The following is an 18493-nucleotide window of genomic DNA, read 5'->3' as shown; positions in this document are numbered from 1 at the left end:
CATCCTGAGCAGAAACCATGTGATTGAAGTAACTGAATGCAATGCATTACAAAGCAAACAAGGAAATAATTCAAAAAATACCTGATGTAACACTGCACATGATTTTAATTAATTTACATGGTAAACATAGGACCAAATTCTTCCATTGAATATGCTGCTTCACCAACATTTACCTCAACCGATTTAAATATTGTGGTAGTTTAAACATGAATGTAACTGTTCAAACCACAAGCTCACACCTGTGTTACTGTCATAGAAGTCAATTGGTTTACCAGGAGCATTTAGAGTTTGGCTGGTCATGTTGTCAGAAGGCTAAACATTTTCTCGTCAGTTTAAAATCTATTTTAACAATTGCTTCAGAGTTCAAAGACTATTAAAATTATCAGATTGCAACTTCACTTATTAGGTATTGATAAAATTTTTAGGCAGATATTACAATATTTTGGGAGGAACACCTTGCAAAGGAGAATCAGACATGCATACTTGCAATGACAGGCTTACAGAAAACTCACCAACAATTAAAACACTCTTCATTATTAAAAAAAATGCAGACCAAATATTTCACCTCTCTGAAGCCTTTTAAATGCCTGAAATTTTAATTTCTTGAGGAAAACTTATTTTATAGGTCCATTTGAGCAAGACTGAAAAATATTTTTTTTTAGTTATGTCATACAGGACTACTAACTGAATAAAGTCCTTACAGTTTGACCTTAAGTTCTTAGAAGTATTTACTTGCTATTTAAAGTATACTTCATTTATTACTTCACCTGACTAATTTAGTAGAAAAGCATTAATATTAATGCCCCAAAAGCTGAAGTCATACAAATTAAAATTTTAAAAAGGCACATTTTTAACAGTGAGTTCAACTAACCATGCAAACAAATTACCAATATAAGTATTGATTCCTGCCTCCTGAGGTTTTCAAGTCAAGATTAAATGTCTTTCTGGAAGGCATAGTTCAGTTAGACATAAATTATTGGCTCAAAGTTGTAAAAAATACACTACTCCATGGTACATGGTTAGGCCAGATTATGTAATAGACTGTTGTTGCTTTACCCTATATACACTTATACAGAACATTTGCAATAGTTTCAGTACATCACCTGAAAATCTCACAAGAAGGTACACCTCACTCAAAATCCTTGACTGTGGACTGTCTCCAGCTTTCACTGAATGTTAACTGGAGATATCAGTTCATAATATGGGTTACTATAAGATTTGTACTCTTCCTTAGGTGTTTAAAAAAAATTAAGTATTTTAAAGTATAAATATACAGCTTATTTTCTTCCTCCCTTCATACTGTTAAGCTGTAATGGCTTCAGGTGTTAAAGTAGGTTTTGTCAGACAATTAGAGTACACTAAAGCCTTCTGGAAACTCAACTTGGACACTTCCCCTTTAAAGAAAAGACATTTTAGGAATGCAGTTGAACAGTCATCACCTGTTTTGCTGAGTCCAGAAATTTATAGATTCCCTCCACTTTGATGTAAAATTACAGATATTAACTTTAATGCCACTGCCTCTTCATGCAAGACCTTTAGGAACAGGTGGGAACATACATAGCTCACATTAACAAAAATGTGCTAAAAGCGCCAGTGTTCTCAAACAGCTTTTGTGCTTATAATTTGACATTGTGGCTTAATTTGCATTGCAAATATTCATGTGCTGTCTAACCTCTTTGTGTGTGTGTGTGATTACGTGTACATCTCTACTGAGGCATCCCATTAGAATCAAGTCTGCTTTGGCTTCCTCTACACGTAACTGATATAGCATTTAACCACGTGTTGGTAGAATAATATAGCCAATAGTTACAAGTTTTTTTTTTCAAATAAGCATTATCAATGCTACATGGTCCAAGATCTCTCCTACAGAGGGAAATCCGCAGCAAAGCAAACATTATATGCTTTTTTGTCCTGTCACGAGTATCCAAAGGATTACATTGTAGGCAAGAAAACAGCCTACAGAACACTTCATAAGACTAAAGACTGAAAGATGCTTGAAGATCTAGTTCACTACTTGCTTTACTACCATGGCAGAAACCTTGGGAAAAAAATCATATTGAAATATAGTATAGCCTGAAAAATAGTATAGTATTATGTGAAATGTCACCAGATGGCACTATTAACATAGTCTTCAAGTTCTTCCCTCAATGTGTGAGTAAGTTTTTAGTCGTAAAGAAAACGCAGCTATTTATCCTGTTTTGGTTGTGAGGCCAAGCACATAGAAGTCATTGCAGACAGCAGAGTCTTGTCACCATCTGGGGACAAGGTCCCTCCCGGTGAATGAGGCAGCAAGGAAGGGGCAGATGCAGCTCCTGGTGCTGGCGTGATGCTGCTCACTGCTCCGGCAAGGCAGCCGTGCACACGAGACACGTGAGTTCACCAAGGCACCACGCACCTCGTTTCTGAGCCCTCCTGCAGGGAACGGTGCTATCTGCAGGCCGGGCTGCCGGCCAGGGGCAGCTGCCACAGTGGGCTGAAGAGGCTGTGTGTGTCAATGCGGCTACGATGCCATCACTTTTTTGGCCATATGAATAAAACCTCACGTTAAGTACATACAGACTTTCCTTCCCTCTGCTTCCTAAGAGAGATCGCATTCTTCTTACCCTGAATACAAAATTTTAACAGTGGCACAGAGGAAAGCATATGCTAGAAACTCACTTAGCTTTACGCAACTTTCGCATAGGTGTGAGAAGGTGTACACTGAACCTTCCCTGAGAGTGACATAACCTTGTGCTGCCATTCAGAGTACAGCCAGCTAACGTACTTTGAAAATTCAGAGTCAAGTCGGGAAATGATTTGTCCCTTTTCTTTCATGATTTGCACAGTGAGTCCAAAATTGTTCTACTTGTGGGCATGGAAAGTTATAGACCTACATGTGTTTAACTGGCTGGTGTAATGACAACATTTCAGGCAACTCAGATTTTGGTTAGGCATGTTCATTGCTTTGTTTTAATATTACCTGACCTGAATCAGAAACACCCAAGAGTAAAATAACAATGAATCTTCTAGTTAAGGCCAGTCAGCAACTTACTCCTTGCTTCTTAAACATCTTTGCACAGTCAGCTTCTCAGAAAGATATTCCTGAGATACCAAGTTTGGAAAAGGATTATTTTTTAATTTAAACAGCTGTCTAGGAAACATTTGAAGATACTCTCCATATATATATAATGCCAAAAAAAACGTAACCACCTAGACCAGTAATCAATGTGGCCAGATTCATATTCTTTGGAAGAACTGCTAAGACCATATGCTCTAATTTGGTCAGTGATCATCCCAGCAGACATCTTGCCAAAATCCAGTAAAGTAATTATACCTCTGCTTAATTGGCTGTCAGGTGCACATCGCAATTTAAAATTGGAATTGGCTGTCAACATCAATTAACTAACCTACCATATATACTTTCTAGTGCTTTCTACATCATATTATGTCCATAAATAAAATTAAGATACTGCATATTTTGTTCTTTGAGTAAAGAACCTAAGAAGATTCAAAAATGAAATTCTCAGCAAACTGAAGGTTCTAACTAGCAACAAACCTGTCCTCTAAGAAGACAAGCACTCAACCTGAAAACCATCACGCAGAAGTATCAGCTTACCATCTCTGACTTGGAGTTATTCTACATGCTTAAGATTTATTATAGAAATCCTAAATCTTCTGACAAGTGTCTTAAAAAATATGCTGAGAAGTATAATGAAACTCTTTGCAATAAAAAGATTCACAGAACTAAGATCAGTATCCCGGGAAACATCAGGTCACATTGAACTGTACAAGCTGACTGGCACAAACTATCAACAGTCTGCATATAAGTTTTGGTGTTGTATATTGCCAAGCCAACCTAGCAAAATATACTCAGTAATCACCATTCAGTAAATAGTAATTTAGCTATATAATTTATATTGAAGTAATTGTGTGATTTTTCATCTACCGATCTAATTTAACAGAAAACGAAATCAAGCCATACGATGACATAGGCCAACAGTCACGGTATCGTGAAACGGAGACTATAAGGCTTGTGTGCCAATGGTTTGTGTTGTTGCTAGCTCCTTAAGAGAGATTCAGAACTCTCATTGAATGTATCTGGGAAAATGTTTATATCTTAAAAGTCTGAGTCTACAGCTATGTGCACTTTAAGTTAAAAGGCACAACTTCTATTTTGTGAACTTTGCAATTTTATAGTCTATGAGTTTAATTTATAAGAATGAATTAAAGAGATAAAACTTTATAAAAATATGATTTCTCCTTCTCCCTCCACTAAAATGTTCCAGGATTATTATATTTTGTTTTGTATCTGCAACATGCTGACTGCATACACAACACTGAGAAGACACAAACCTGGGCTAACATCCCTGAAAAATGGATCAGGCATAAATCCAGTACAGTCTCTTCTCTCTCCCTTAACTAGGATGCTGAAGAGATTGCAAACCATTGTTGTAAAGCATGATTCTCATGCATCCTGAGAAGATGAGGCCAAGGAGAAAGTTAGATTTTGTGGGAAAACCTGCTTTGCTCTGTGAGCTCTATACCTGTCCTAGCCAGGCAATCAGATATGTGAAGCTGCATGGCAATGTCTCTTTTTCAATTGGGAACCACCGCACACTGATGTAACCGGTATATAGCTGGACACAGCTATGCTCCAATAAATCAGTATTTCAAGAGATTAAGACTTAGCCTGAGAGCTGATTGAGTAGTCTACAACAACACATCCTGTCTAACCTACCTTGGTCCTCCCTTGGGATCTCTGCTCCCATTCCTGACTGCTCAGCTTGCTTTTTAGCCATTTTCCCATGGCCTGCTTCAGTTTCCGTTCTAGCCCAGATCCCAGTTTACGGCACAGACTTCTCAGATGCCTAGTTTCAGCCACTGGGCACTGGATGCTCTTGATACGATTTTTCAACAGTGCGTTTCTTGACTTATATAATATGGACCATGACTCACCCTGACCATGATACCTGACTCTGCCCTTGACCCTTGCCTAGACCTGATCACTACAGCTGACCATCCTTACTGCCATTTCAGATTTCCCAGACACTTCATGCATTTTACTTTTAGGGCTAATCTAATGTCTAAGCTATTTATTTATTTTTTGACTGGAAAAATGCAGTTTTCTCTCTTCTCCCCTTGTACTCAAGAACATCTGAGTTAGCTGTGCTCAAATCTGAATAAACAGTAAGACTCTAAGAACAAACAAAATAATCGTTGTTGATGTATCTGCTCAGAAGTGCAAAAAAACCCCATTCTGTTTGCTTATAAATTCTGCTTTGTTCCTTCTTCTGATATTTTTATTCAGTCCACCTGAAGATGTTTGTGCAGATAAGCGCTACAGCAAAAGACCTTGCAGGGGCCAGTAAAGACAATTATATTGCACATGGTAGTGTGATCTATAATAATGCAGATGTCAGTTTACAAAAACACAGAGTTAAAAAAAACCAAACAAACCAAAAAACAGAGACCACTGAAAATGGGAAATGCATCTCAATAAAAACAGAATTCCTATGTGGCCCACATCATCTAGCTGGAAAAAGATCAAAGGTATTGGAGCTTATAATTATGTCATTTTTTAACACACAGAAACTTCTGGGGAAGAGCATGCAGGCTGCTTATGCCTTTTCTTAGGAACCAGACTTTAACCAGATGAATGGACACCATCACATCATGTCGTCTGTGGGGTGTTTATGATTTATGATATTTTACGGTTCACCACGGACAAGTCACTTGGTTGTTAACAAATGCCTTCCCTTTAGGGTAGCAGACACCTATCACACCTCACCACCCTCACTCAGCTGTTCAGCAGGGATAACAGGACCCTTGGTCATCTGCGAACAGCTTAAAATCACATCACCAAAAACGGCAAGTTAAGGCCCGCCGTGCGGGAGGCTCAGTCCTGTTGCACCTGGAGCACTGTTGCATGGTGAGTGCAGCTCGTGGGGGCCGAGGAAGACTGTCTCCACACAGTGTCGGACAGGATCACATCCCATCAAGAGCTACATGTCGCACGGCATGCAGTTTGAAGATTTCAGATTGTTCATTTACCAAACTGTGAATTCTTACTTGTGAGTCAGAACTGTTCAGCTTGAAAGCCACGGTAATTAAGCTGACATGCCATTCAGTGACCTTGGCATAATCCTAATGAGATCTAAGTCAGAGACAACAATTACTGGAAAAATAGAGGTACAGTTCAAACAAAGGAGAAAGTACTAGCATTTTCCATGAGCAAGATCAATGTACTTTACAGCAGAGAAACATAATAAACTGCTTTATCAGCTAAGTCTCTTTATCCACCACAAAAAGTGGCTTGTACCTGGAGAGTACATCTGGCAATGGAATCAGGAAAACAAATTACTCTAGGAGATTAATTGGTTGCAAACTAGGGCCTTTACAACATTTTTTTGAACAGAAAGAACACAATGCAGACATGCCTTTTGAAAAAGTCAGCAATCAATACTACTTCAGTGTCAGCTGAGTTTCCTAGTTACTATTGTACACTGATAGGTGAGGAAAAGCCAGTTATCCATGCTGCTGTCATTTCTATTGATAGTCTCTTGTTCAGAGTGAGAAATCAGTTTTGTTGCTCTATATTTCAGAGGTCAACAGTCCCTGAAACAAAGAGGCATTTTTTTTTCTGTTTACAACTTACTGAAAAAACTTAAGTTACATTTTAAAACAAGTTTACCATATGATGGGTTTGTACAGCAAACATTGAAAAAGCTTCCACATTTAGGAATGCTTTTATTTCACTAATGGCAGATTTTAACTTAAAAAGGAGAATATATGTTGTATATCTCAATAAATCTAAGAGTTGTTAGGAGGCTACTCCAACATTTGTATAAAAGAGAATGATGTTGCCAAGCAGTAACAGTCATTTTTATCAGACAAAGCCAAATGACAGGACAGCATTATGGCTTTATTTAAAATGTACAACTGCAATTGCCAACTGGAATTTCAGCGCAAGCCTAGTAAGATGAGATTCTTGTTTAAAACTCTAGCATAGTCGGCTTTAGTTATTCCTAGAGAGTATTGTGACACTTGTTATTTGATTATTGTTCAAATATTTCTGAATCATCCAAGTTCCTCAAAGCTGTGAGCACAGTTGATGTCTTGTAACTTCAATATGTGTAATGTCCTAAAACCGGGTGACTTTTCAATACACCTCTAATAATCTAATCAATGTCCTGTCATCTGTATGCCTGATCCTCCAAACAGATGAGAGAAAAACCACATGAGATTTTGAAATAATACCACTTAAAACAATGAGCATCAACTAAGGCTAACATATTTTTATTACCACAAACCATGAAGACCATATACTTGTCCAGTAGCCAAAATTCAAATATTTTGTTGGCTGTTCTAATATCCAGTAAACGGAGCCAGCATGTTTTATACAGAAGATACTTTATGAAGAGATATTTATAACAAATGAAAAGTGAAGCTTTCTGAAACTGCAGTTCCCAAAAATCAAAATGTCTGCTTGCATACAACTTGTGAAGCAAAATAAAGCAAAACAAAATTTAAACAGCATCTTTCCAGAAAAATACCTTTCCAAACTAGCTCCGGACTTGAACCAACACACTTAAGTGGACAGCAAATGAAGCCAAACTTCATGTTTCCCAGGATGGATTCCTTGTGATATAGGTGTATGGGTCATATACCATACACCTGCACATTTGGCAAGCCGCGTCTCATTAACTTTTCTTGAATAATGAAACAATGGCATGAGACTCCACCTGAGCTACCGAATACCACCGGTAAGTTGTTCCAAGCGTTAATGACATTTCCCCCTCTAATCTTTTCTCCATTCTTGGTCCAGGTGGCCACATTACAGCGATGGTTAACTATTTGCCTGTCACACGTTCAAAGCCCCATAGGTAACACAGCAGAAAAAGCTGGGCGCTCTCTCTTGTGTGGACAGTAATCAAGCTTTTTGCTGCTTCCCTGTCCTTCCACCTCATTTCTCACCTCAGATGCAAAGCTCTTATGTTCAACAGCTCTGGTTTACGGTAAAGCTCCACTTTCTGCATCATGAAAACCACTGTATGTATTTTAATAGATTCAAGTGCATTTTTACAAGTCAGGCTTACTAGGAAAAAATAATGCCAATTTTAACAGGATTTTTCCCTAGCAATTGCAATATTCTCCAGAATTTTTCCATCAAAAAATGGCACTGATCTACGAAAACTGCCAAACATTTTGCAAATAGGGATTGAAAAACATACAGGATGTTTAAGACTGCATCTGACAATTCCAGTTATATACAGTCACAGGGTTCACAGGGTACATTTGCAAAGCATCAGGATACTAACACTTGGTAAGTTAATACCAAGTAATAGGTACTACTAATAGGTATTAGTTGAGCTACGGTTGTTAACCACAGATATATACCCAAATTGTTCCAAATTCAAAATGAGATACATAGATCCTAGACATTAGAAGCTGGAGCAGGCTATGTTTGGAAATGATGATTTACCATGGCTTTGCTGATGGAAAGTAAGTAGCTCTGGTGATAATCTGAAATTGAATGCCCAATCCATAGATTCTCCCATCTTCTGATAATATGCAACCTTGTCTATAGTCATAGTAGCAAATTAAGTAAACCACAGCAATTCTTCACATTTCTGCAGTTCGGTTAATCAAAAACATAGCCTTTTTTTTTGTTCAGAGATCAAATTGTACTTGCATAGCATGGGTGATATTTGATATTTAAAAGCAACTGTTCATCCAAAAGTTTGATGTTAAGGTGAAAACTTCTATCACTTTCAGAAATTACTTCTTCTAAAAGCAGCCCTAAAAGCAAGACTACTTTTTCCTAGCTTGAGCAGTCATTCATCAGCTCTTTATATCAACAGTTCAAAGACATAAAAGTGACCAAGAAAAATCTTAACATTGCTTGCGACTCTGGTATTATTGGAACCAGCAGGAGACAGAACCTCAGGAGAGAGCATTTTATCTTATCCCTCTGGCTTCTATAGATGAAAATGCTCAAAGACAATAAACACATTTAACATGCTGTCCTTGCTCCTTATCTGGGATATATCCTTCATTTTCTGTTTTAGCTTTCTTGAAATAGATGGGTCTTTGTTACACAGGTCTAATACTTCACAAATTCCTGTACAACTTTACATAACACTTTTAAATGATTTTATATGTCTGCTTTTTTTTAAAGTGAAGACTGTTTGGGATGTTATGGGAAAAAAAAAAAAAAAAGTGTAACCAGGTATTAAAATGATGAAAGAAGTATAAAAAGTGAAGAGACTAAAAAGAACCTGCTGTGATGAGCTCCTTCAGGTTATCTTCCAAGCCTTGCAGAGGCCATCAGCAACATGTGATCACTATGTAGGTAGCAGATGATAAGCACCAAAGAAATGAAATGAAAGAATTAACTCTGAAGCTTTTTACTGTGGGTGGCTCAAGAGTGAGGGGAGGAGATGCATTTCCAAAGAGACCATCACCAGGAGTGATTTTTCAGGATGTGTGAAGATACAAATAATGGGAATAAACTCACTGTTTGGGATGAGATTTGCATTCAGTGGCCTTTCACCAACTTGTGACAATGGGGACCAGGGCTAGCACACCTCTACCTTCGGAGGAAATGCCATCTCTCACAGATCACACACAGACTTTTGAGGACTTTCTCACAGTTAAAATGGATCAGCAAAATTGCAGATGGTTCATGTTTGCTTTTAATTTGGAGCCAAATTCTCCGTTAATTCATAGAGATGCTGTGCTCCCAGCCCAGGTTTCCCAGCGATTCATTTCACTGGGTTTAACAGTCTGGGAAAGCACTGTGATATACTTGCATATTTTGTATCACTGTGCCTGCAGAGCTATCAAATACAATGATTTCTACAGTATTTTCCTTGACAAGTTCTCCCATAGTGGGCCTGTTTCACTGGTGCAGATGTAAAAACAGTGTTGCAGCTTAGCAGTTGATATCCTTGATTTACATGATGTATTCACATCACATTGGCCCCAACAGTCAAAAATCAGGAGTCTTTGCCAGTGAGTCAGAGCTGAGCAGCCTCAATAATCTCAACAGTCTCAACACCAAATTCCGTAATTTGGTTCATGAGTGCATTGCTCACTCCTTTAGACAAAAAAAAGCAGAATTTATTCTCATGCCACCTACCAGCTTCTGGGATGGACTACTGTCAAACAACTTCAGCAAGGTTTGACAGGTCTGGCTGAATCATTCCAAAACTGTAAGATCACAGGACTGAAATTTTGTCATACCAATTATGTAAAGCCACTGGAAAGAAATCCAGGCATTTTTGTAAGCAGGCAAAGTGGGTTTTTCATGGAACAAAAGAAGCCTTGTCTTTCCCTATTATGTGACAACTCCTAATTAGAATCGATGATTTTTTATTGTCAGCCCAGATAAGCTTGTTTGCATAGCTGTAATTTTGTAAAACAGAAATCTGAATGGTACTAGGAAAATACATCCATCAGCAGTACAACAGACCTTGAAGAAGAATAGTGGCGTTGCATGATGTTTACATCTGATCATCCTTGGCGGCAATTCTGCAAGTGCTAACCAGTAAAGAACATAGTTAAGAGCCAAAGCAATTTAATTTTGTTTCAATGTATTTATAGAAATGTACCAAAAGTACCCAGAGAGGCACGCTGTCATCTTTCCCTTGAGCCTGTGCCAGTTCACGACCAATAGAAAGCATTCAAAGAGGGAAAGAAGGGAGGGAGGGAAATTATTTATAATGACTCTTTGTATCAAGCAAGCTACATTACGAACAGACGAGGAACATTACATTTCAATACTACATGCAGAAACAGCCCTTAAAAAAGGCCCCTAAAAAGGAAATTCTTACCACAATGACATCTCTCTAAATGATTCACTGGTGATTTTGAACTTTGTAATGATGTGTGCTAATTCCCTAGAGCTGAGTGCTCCAGGAATAAAGTTGCAATATATCCTTAAAAATGATGGTAGCGAAGTACTGAACCTAAATCAAAACAGTCTTTAATGGACAGAAAAAGCAATCACCCTGAGCAGAAAAAGGTAAAACCAGAAAATAATTGCTATGTCACTCTAGCAATACAGAGCAAACCCAGGTGCCTTTAATAGATGTGACTTGTGTCCCACGGCAGTGCTAGATAAAATGCTTGCAGCATCCTCAGCAGCCCATACTTTCGAGTTTCCTTTTCCCAGCTAGTTCAGCAGTCTGCCCAGGCTCAGACCATACCCTCACAATGAGCACGCCTAAAAAGATCTCCTTGCATCCATGTAGCTGCTTTCAGAAATCTAGAAGATGTGGAAGCATTAAACCATTAAAACAGTTATTTAAGCCATGTTAACAGAAAATCAACAGCAACTGCAGAACTAATACAGAACCCCACCGCATGGGCTGAACTGGTAATATCCATGTCTAAAAAGCCTATCTCAACCATTTGTAGGGAGCGTCCACTATAACCATTTTCTGAACAGTGCTTAATCCTCATATGGTCTAAACTCTTTGTAACGTGTGCTACATGGCGTGCGTGTCTGTAAATGTGCACAAGCTCTTAGCATCTGCTCTAGGCCGCCTCAGCTAATTGAGACTACAAGGCAGTAAAACAGAATTGTTCAGGGAATCAGAGGCAACCAAGCTGGTTCTTGTTTTCCTCAGTGCTTGGGCTGTGGTGCCCAAAGGCGTAAATATGTGTGTAAATTTGTGTTTGAGATGTGTCATTTAAATCGAGGAAATCACTTGAGTTGTGTGTCACTGGTTACAGGATTCTGCCTGGAAGAAGCTCACTGACATCTACAAGGCTATTTGTGTGCAGCTTCACAGGGCCAGTCCCTTCTCATGATTCTTTAAACACTAAATCACTTAGATCTTCTTAAATACTAGTAAAAACATCTTCAGCTAAATCTGAATGCTGAAAAAAGTTTTCCTTGAATACCTTAATATCTCTAAATCCTTCAGAATATATTAGCATTTGGTTTGCAACATATTTAACGAGTGGAAACATAGGTGCACAAAAAGTACATAGTATTTCCCCATTTCTTAACTACTCTGTACAAATAAACTAGTAACTGTTCTTTGATAATTATTTCTCAACATTTGTTTTTTAAAAGCCTGTATTCACAGGTAAACCTTCAGACTTAGATGCCTTCAAAGTTCTCTGTACTGCATTACAAGTATTACTTAAAACTCTAATCCCTAGTAAATCAATGTCAATAGTCTGAATAAAATCTGACAGTTTGTTTATCTTTGTTTAAAATTTTATTTCATTTCTGAAGAGGTAACTTTGCAATTCATAACATGATCAATTAACTAGCTATCTCTCCTTCTCTTTTGCTACCTTTTATAATAGAATCGTATCTTATGGGAATGGCTTCTGCCTGTTTCTGTTCTGATTGTATCATGACTTGGGTTTCCTCTTTTCCTACCAGATACTGTTAGGCTTTTCTGCCAGAAAACAGAAAGCTTCACAATTTACTCATTCTGTTCCTGACACAGTTCCAACCATCCAGGGGCTGTCTGAAAATGCAAAATAAAACCAGCACACTAGAGCACAAGTTATCCAAGAGTCTTATGGCTTGGAGCGTAATCCAATTTCCAAATACTTCACACAGACACGTTCCAAAATCACAACTTCAGCATTAGCTCCCAGCTTTGAATTCAAATAATTTTCTAGCTAAAATTCTATTAAAAAAAAACCCTAAATTTTCTGCATTTGAAATTTTGGGAGATATGAATTTTGCTTTGGGATTCCAAAATCTGGGTAGATAAGATTTTTAAGTCTAACTCATTTCTTAGTTTACTATTTATTTTCAGTGTGATACAAACAATTTAAAAATCTCAAAAATGTTCACAGATCTTTACTTTCCACAAATCAGTAAGGCAGGAAAACTGGTTCAAATAGTTAACGGGAAAATTAACTTAATAATAATAATAACAACAATAACAAAATTAGGATATGCACAAACTGTATTCTGTACTTGAAAATACAGTACTACAGCTATCACTTTGCACTGCCATTAGTCCTATATCTGCACATAGGAAGGAATTTCCTTTGCATTTCTGAATGCATGAAGAGGTGATTTGGTATTAAAGCTTGGTATTTTGGATACCATAAACATTTAGATGCTCATTGAACTCAGGTGGAAGTTGAGCACCTAAAACAGCCATAGCAAGGCTTTTGAGACATATCCTTAAATTATGAACTATGATCACATTATGTATTTCATACTGCAAGAATGATTTTAAAGAGCATTAGTGCCATTGCTGAGAGTTAAGAATTATTAGCTTAGGCTAGGTGCCATTTGATGTGATCACATGTGTTTGAGCCCTTCACAGCTTGTGCTGCTTGTGCAGGCACACCCACAATTCTTCATAATTTGTTTTCCTTTTAAACAGCATACAACACTGTAAACAAAACATCGGTATGCTAAGATTGCACAAACTTTTGCAAGTTAGGAAGTTTCAGCTATACAGTTGCAAATTTAAATCCAGCCTTTCTGTGTATATAACCCATGATAAAGTTTAATTACTCATAAGATTCTGCTTTTTCCACAGTATTTCTGTTCCAGCTAGTTTACTGAACGAATGAAAAAATGGGCAGAAATTTAACACCATACAGACAACTATAAACCTGGCATTCTCTAATTTTCAGCAGCTTGACTCAACAATTAAACTAATGTTCTTTTAACATTGTTTAAGACTGTCCTGGAGCTCAGCTTGTCCTCTAAAATTCTTCTGCAGGCATGGAAGGAATAAAAAGTTCAGATTTTTTTGATAGTTTCCATTTTGGCAAGACTTAAACAGAACTTCATGGGGCAAAGACAGACCACAACTTTTATCCCGGGTAATTTCTCTGTACTGCATTTAAAGGACCTCTTGCAGCAATGGAGATCTCAGAAAAGGTTCCAATAAGGTTTTATTATAGCAAGTATTATTCAGTGAAACATAGAATTTGCTTTATCCTTTCCTATACCTAAGAAACAGTGGTATGTGCCATACATAGAATGTCTAGTACATGCCATATATAACATATGTCATACAATTCAAAGTGGAAAAAAAAATCCCAATCTTTCATGTGGAATGCATTACTCTTTTTAAACAAAATTTCATCTTGAGCACCATCTTCTACACAGATGTTCTTCAAATAATGCACACATATCTATCTAAACACACATGCTCAGCCCAAGATGTTTATCTGTGCCTCATATAAACATCACACAAGTGTTTTAAGTTTTATGCTCTTTTTTTTCAAGCACACCTTCTGTTTCATGTGCTTACTAGACTGATGTCTCATTGGATGTTTTCTGAAAGCCAAGACATTTCCGATATTTAATAGGTGTTCTACTGATGCTGTTTCAAATTTGACATGAGGATACTACTGGTAACTTTATTAGTTCAAATCACATCAAGCAGCTGTGATAAAAAGAAAAATGCAGTAGTTGTATTACTTTCCCATACTTCAAAATATTACTAGTGATATTGTGCTGAAGAATAGCTCAGGACTCACAGAAAGCAAAAAGACTGTATTCACATTGAAGTGGGAAGTATTCATATTGTACCTGTGTTGTTGCTATTTTCACCAGCGTAAATATTATAAGCTTATTGTTTGCCTAACATAAAAGAAAGTTAACTAAATGCCATGCTTGGCAACTAAACTTCAAGCACAAAAAATATCCACTATAAAAGAAGGAATACTAAGCAGAAGATAAGCTCACAGGTATAGCCAAAGAGAGCGAAAGGCCAGCATTTGCCAACTGCTGCTGTTGGGCTTCCACAACTATCACAAAAATCTCTTTTTTTTCTAATGCAGAGGAAAATCTGAGGTAGCCTCAGATACTGTTGTGTGGTAACTGCTGGCAAACGTTACTAATTTTCTCTTAACCACTAGCTGCATTCCAACATCAATTTTGGATTCACTTCTCCTTGCAGCTTTATATCTACCCAACTTGTTTTTTTAACTTATTATTTAGAAATATAGTTCCTACTAAGTAAAAACTAGTAAGCAGGTTAATAAATAAATATACTAGATTTGAACCTGACATACTTTATTTACAGAAGTTTAAGAATGGACACTAAACATAAGCTACAGTGTCCTGAATAGATGATTTTAATTTTCAAAATGAGGTCACTGTAAAGAAGCAAGACCCCGCTTCCAGATGCAGTGTGCTGGAACGGAACCTTACAGATGTTTTAATCAACATTCAGGGAACTCAGTACCTTTTAACAAATGTTTAATGGAATTTTTACTCCAAACAAGTCAACTGCAAGGGAGACCCCTTGCTTAGAAGTACTCTTCAACTTCACAGATTTCCATATAATAATGCAAGGCCAATGTAGTCATCTACTTTGGCTTCCTGGAATTAATACTTTGTGAAATTAGAGTGCACTTTTCAGAACAAAAAACATCCAAAAATGGGCAGGGGTGAACAACTCACCAGGACTTTCACTACACAGAGAATATATACTGGAAGCAGAAGGACAGAACCCTAATCTGCAGATACAGCTTCAACAGTAAATTCATCGAGAAAAAAGCTAGGAAAAAAAGACGATACACAGAAAAACACCAATATAGAGGAAGCATATCAGACCAGTGTGCAATCCTCTTCCACTAATCACTCTTGAACAAGCTCTTCTTCATATGCAAGTATGCCTCTACAACTTCCGCCTCCGCTATTGCGTGGTTTGCATGATGGGGCAAGTATGATCTGAGTTTTTAACCTTGGGAACGCCTGACAGTTTGGATTTATTGATAAGGATCATTACCTGTTTGTGTGTGCTGCTATCTGATTAATACTCACAACACTTTTACCTTTCAGAATCACAGAAGACAGAAGAACCAAAAGGAACAAGTGACTGGAGTAGCACTTTTAGCTTTCCTTTACCACTTCTTCAAATTTTTGTTACATAGATAAATAGAAACTAGTTCACATCTGGAGAAAACAACTACTTATGTCCAAAAATTTCCTACTTGGCTCTGATTTTAACTACACAGTTAATACTGCAGTTCTAGCCATTCTTTAAGACTCTTTTTAAATGTATGATTTAGTCACCACACAGTGATCATACAGGGGAATAAACCAGTTGTACAAAGTTCAGTTTATAATTAATTGTGCATCTGATTCTGCATTATCTCTATTAGTGGTGTATTAATATAACTTAGATGAACTTAATCATGGCCTCATATTTCTGAATCTCAGGCCTCATATTACTGAAGCCTTGCAAAGCTTAATAAACTATCATAGCAATCCATTACGACCATGAAATAGGCAAACACATAGTAATGTGTCTGGTAACGCACTCCAACACACAGCTGCACAGAAACTAGTGTCATATGATAAATACAGACTAAGATCCATTTCAGTATATGCCTACCAGGAAGATTTTCTCATTTGTAAAATATTGCAAAACATGCAAAAAATTTGGAACCATCAATATATGTAATGTTCACACAGTGGGACCAGTTTAACTGTCTGCCTTTGATCACAGGAGGTCATGCCCTACTACCTCTTCTAAAATCTCATTAAAACCTCAAGTTACACTGGCATGATCATATATTTCACTGCTTGGTAAGAAAGGTATGAAGTTTGGCAGAATTAGGATGCAGTTTCCTATTATTAAAAGGACAAATATGTCTTCCTAAATTCACACCATTTGGGAAATGGTGAAAGGAAAAAGTAGCAAGCTGTTTCACTCAAAACCTGCTAATGAAAGCTGCTTCTGTTTGTCTGTCGCAGGAAACGGTGCTTCTGTACCTGTTTACACCCATGCTATGTGGGACATCATGTCACCCTGAATATTTCTCTACCTCTCTATTTCATTACACTTCTAACCAGGCAGCAAGGTAAGCATGTGACTGACTGCTACTTGTGACATGCAAACTTACTGGCACCATCCAGCACCATGTGCTGAAATTCAATCAAATTAATCATACTCACTAATATTCATGAAAACAACAATTCTTTGAGAAGCTAATACAGACATATCTCATTTGGTGTGACACAGCATGACTTGGCACAGACTAAATTTGGGGCTTATCGTTTTAAAACCTTTATCACATGAAGTACCTTATCCACTGACATTGTGACATTTGTCATCGGTGAGTGTTGATTCCTTAAAAGCTAAGGACACCTCAGAGAGGCCTCATAATCAGGAGAAAGTCACAGTTAGCATCCTTTCTGAACAGTTAGGACCGGCAGTAGAAGGTGCTACTAATGCAGGGTTTCCCCCGGTCTTACTGGATCTTACATCGTATTTCTCCTACTAGAAAGACCCTGGGCACTTGTATTACTCCTTCTTCAGCTCTTTCACAGTTTCTCCCCAGTCTCTTAACAGAATGGTCTCTCCTCAGTTATCTCCTGATGTTTGCTTCATTTTTTTCTATCTTGTTCTTGAAAAATTACTTTCCTGACTCCTAATAATTCTTTCTTTCTCCTCATTCTCCATAAAGTTAATAAGAAGGCCCTGAGGAGGAACTGAATTTAATGGTAAATCAGATCCAACATGTCCAGAGATCAGAAAAGAGAATATAAAGTAATATAAAAGAAAATATTCAAAGACAGTGACCACAGTTCAGGCTCTGGTGTGACAAAAGGGAAGGATAAAAAGAGTCTTCCTAGTATTGTGACATACTAGGTAGTCCCTCTGGGAAGGTATCTTCTCCTCCTGAACAAGATTGGTACTTCTAAGTACAAAAAGTGAGAGAAAAAGAAATTTCCTCTATATATTATGCAAACAAACCTCTAGATCATGGTAAGAAAAACTTTCTACTAGACATAGGTTGGAAAAGATTCCTTGCATTAATTCATATTTCACAATTTATAAACAAACACATTTTTTCCAGATGAAAAACAATCAGCAGTTATTTCTAGAAAATACATACTCATTGTTTTGTTAGGTTAAGCTGAGGAGTGGAAACAACATCCGTGAGGCTGCATTCTGTCACACTAAATGCACATTTAGTGAGGGTAAGCTAATCATCATTCAAAATACAGATTATATATAAGGCCAATCAAGAATCTGAACTATGGAGATTATAGACAGTTTCACTGGAGTCCAAAAGTGAGCCCAACGTAGGGTTTATTGCCTCAATTGTTGCTATATGTGTTTATGTATGTGACAGACTGACTTGCAGTGACCGTAAGAAAAACAGCAAGAAAAAGCATGCCTTTTGGGTTTGAGTGATCACTAGCAGAGGCTGTGAGCAGAGAAATTCTGTCACACGTTTTATCCCTACCTACTCAGGGAAACACAGCTTTGGATCTGTTTTCAGTTAGCATCTGTTTTCTGTAAGTAATGAAACAAATGACCATCTTAATTATTACCCAACTCTCTCAGTTTCTCATGGCAACATTAAGCAAGATCCTAAAAACTTCTAAAGTCAGAAAGGAATAACACGATGCAAGGCTATTTCTGGATAAACTGCTATATATTCTGCAGCATTACAGCATTTTTTCCGCATGTATGCTTCATGCAGGTTCATGATGGTACTTACCATTTGCTTCATGAAGGTCTATCCCGTGACTTAAAAGTTACTAAATTTA

The 18493-nt window shown here is 37.4% G+C and overlaps 1 protein-coding gene across 1 annotated transcript in view; it reads right to left on the bottom strand.

Moving 5' to 3' along the window:
* The window catches only part of GLIS3 (GLIS family zinc finger 3), a 164366-nt gene that overhangs the window by 100765 nt on the left and 45108 nt on the right, over nt 1-18493 (bottom strand). The window lies entirely within an intron of this gene.

Source organism: Dromaius novaehollandiae, chromosome Z (genome assembly GCF_036370855.1).
Source record: "Dromaius novaehollandiae isolate bDroNov1 chromosome Z, bDroNov1.hap1, whole genome shotgun sequence".
Taxonomy (NCBI): Eukaryota; Metazoa; Chordata; class Aves; order Casuariiformes; family Dromaiidae; genus Dromaius; species Dromaius novaehollandiae.
The sequence above is the reverse complement of the archived record's forward strand: the minus strand, read 5'-3'. Positions and strand labels throughout refer to the sequence as shown.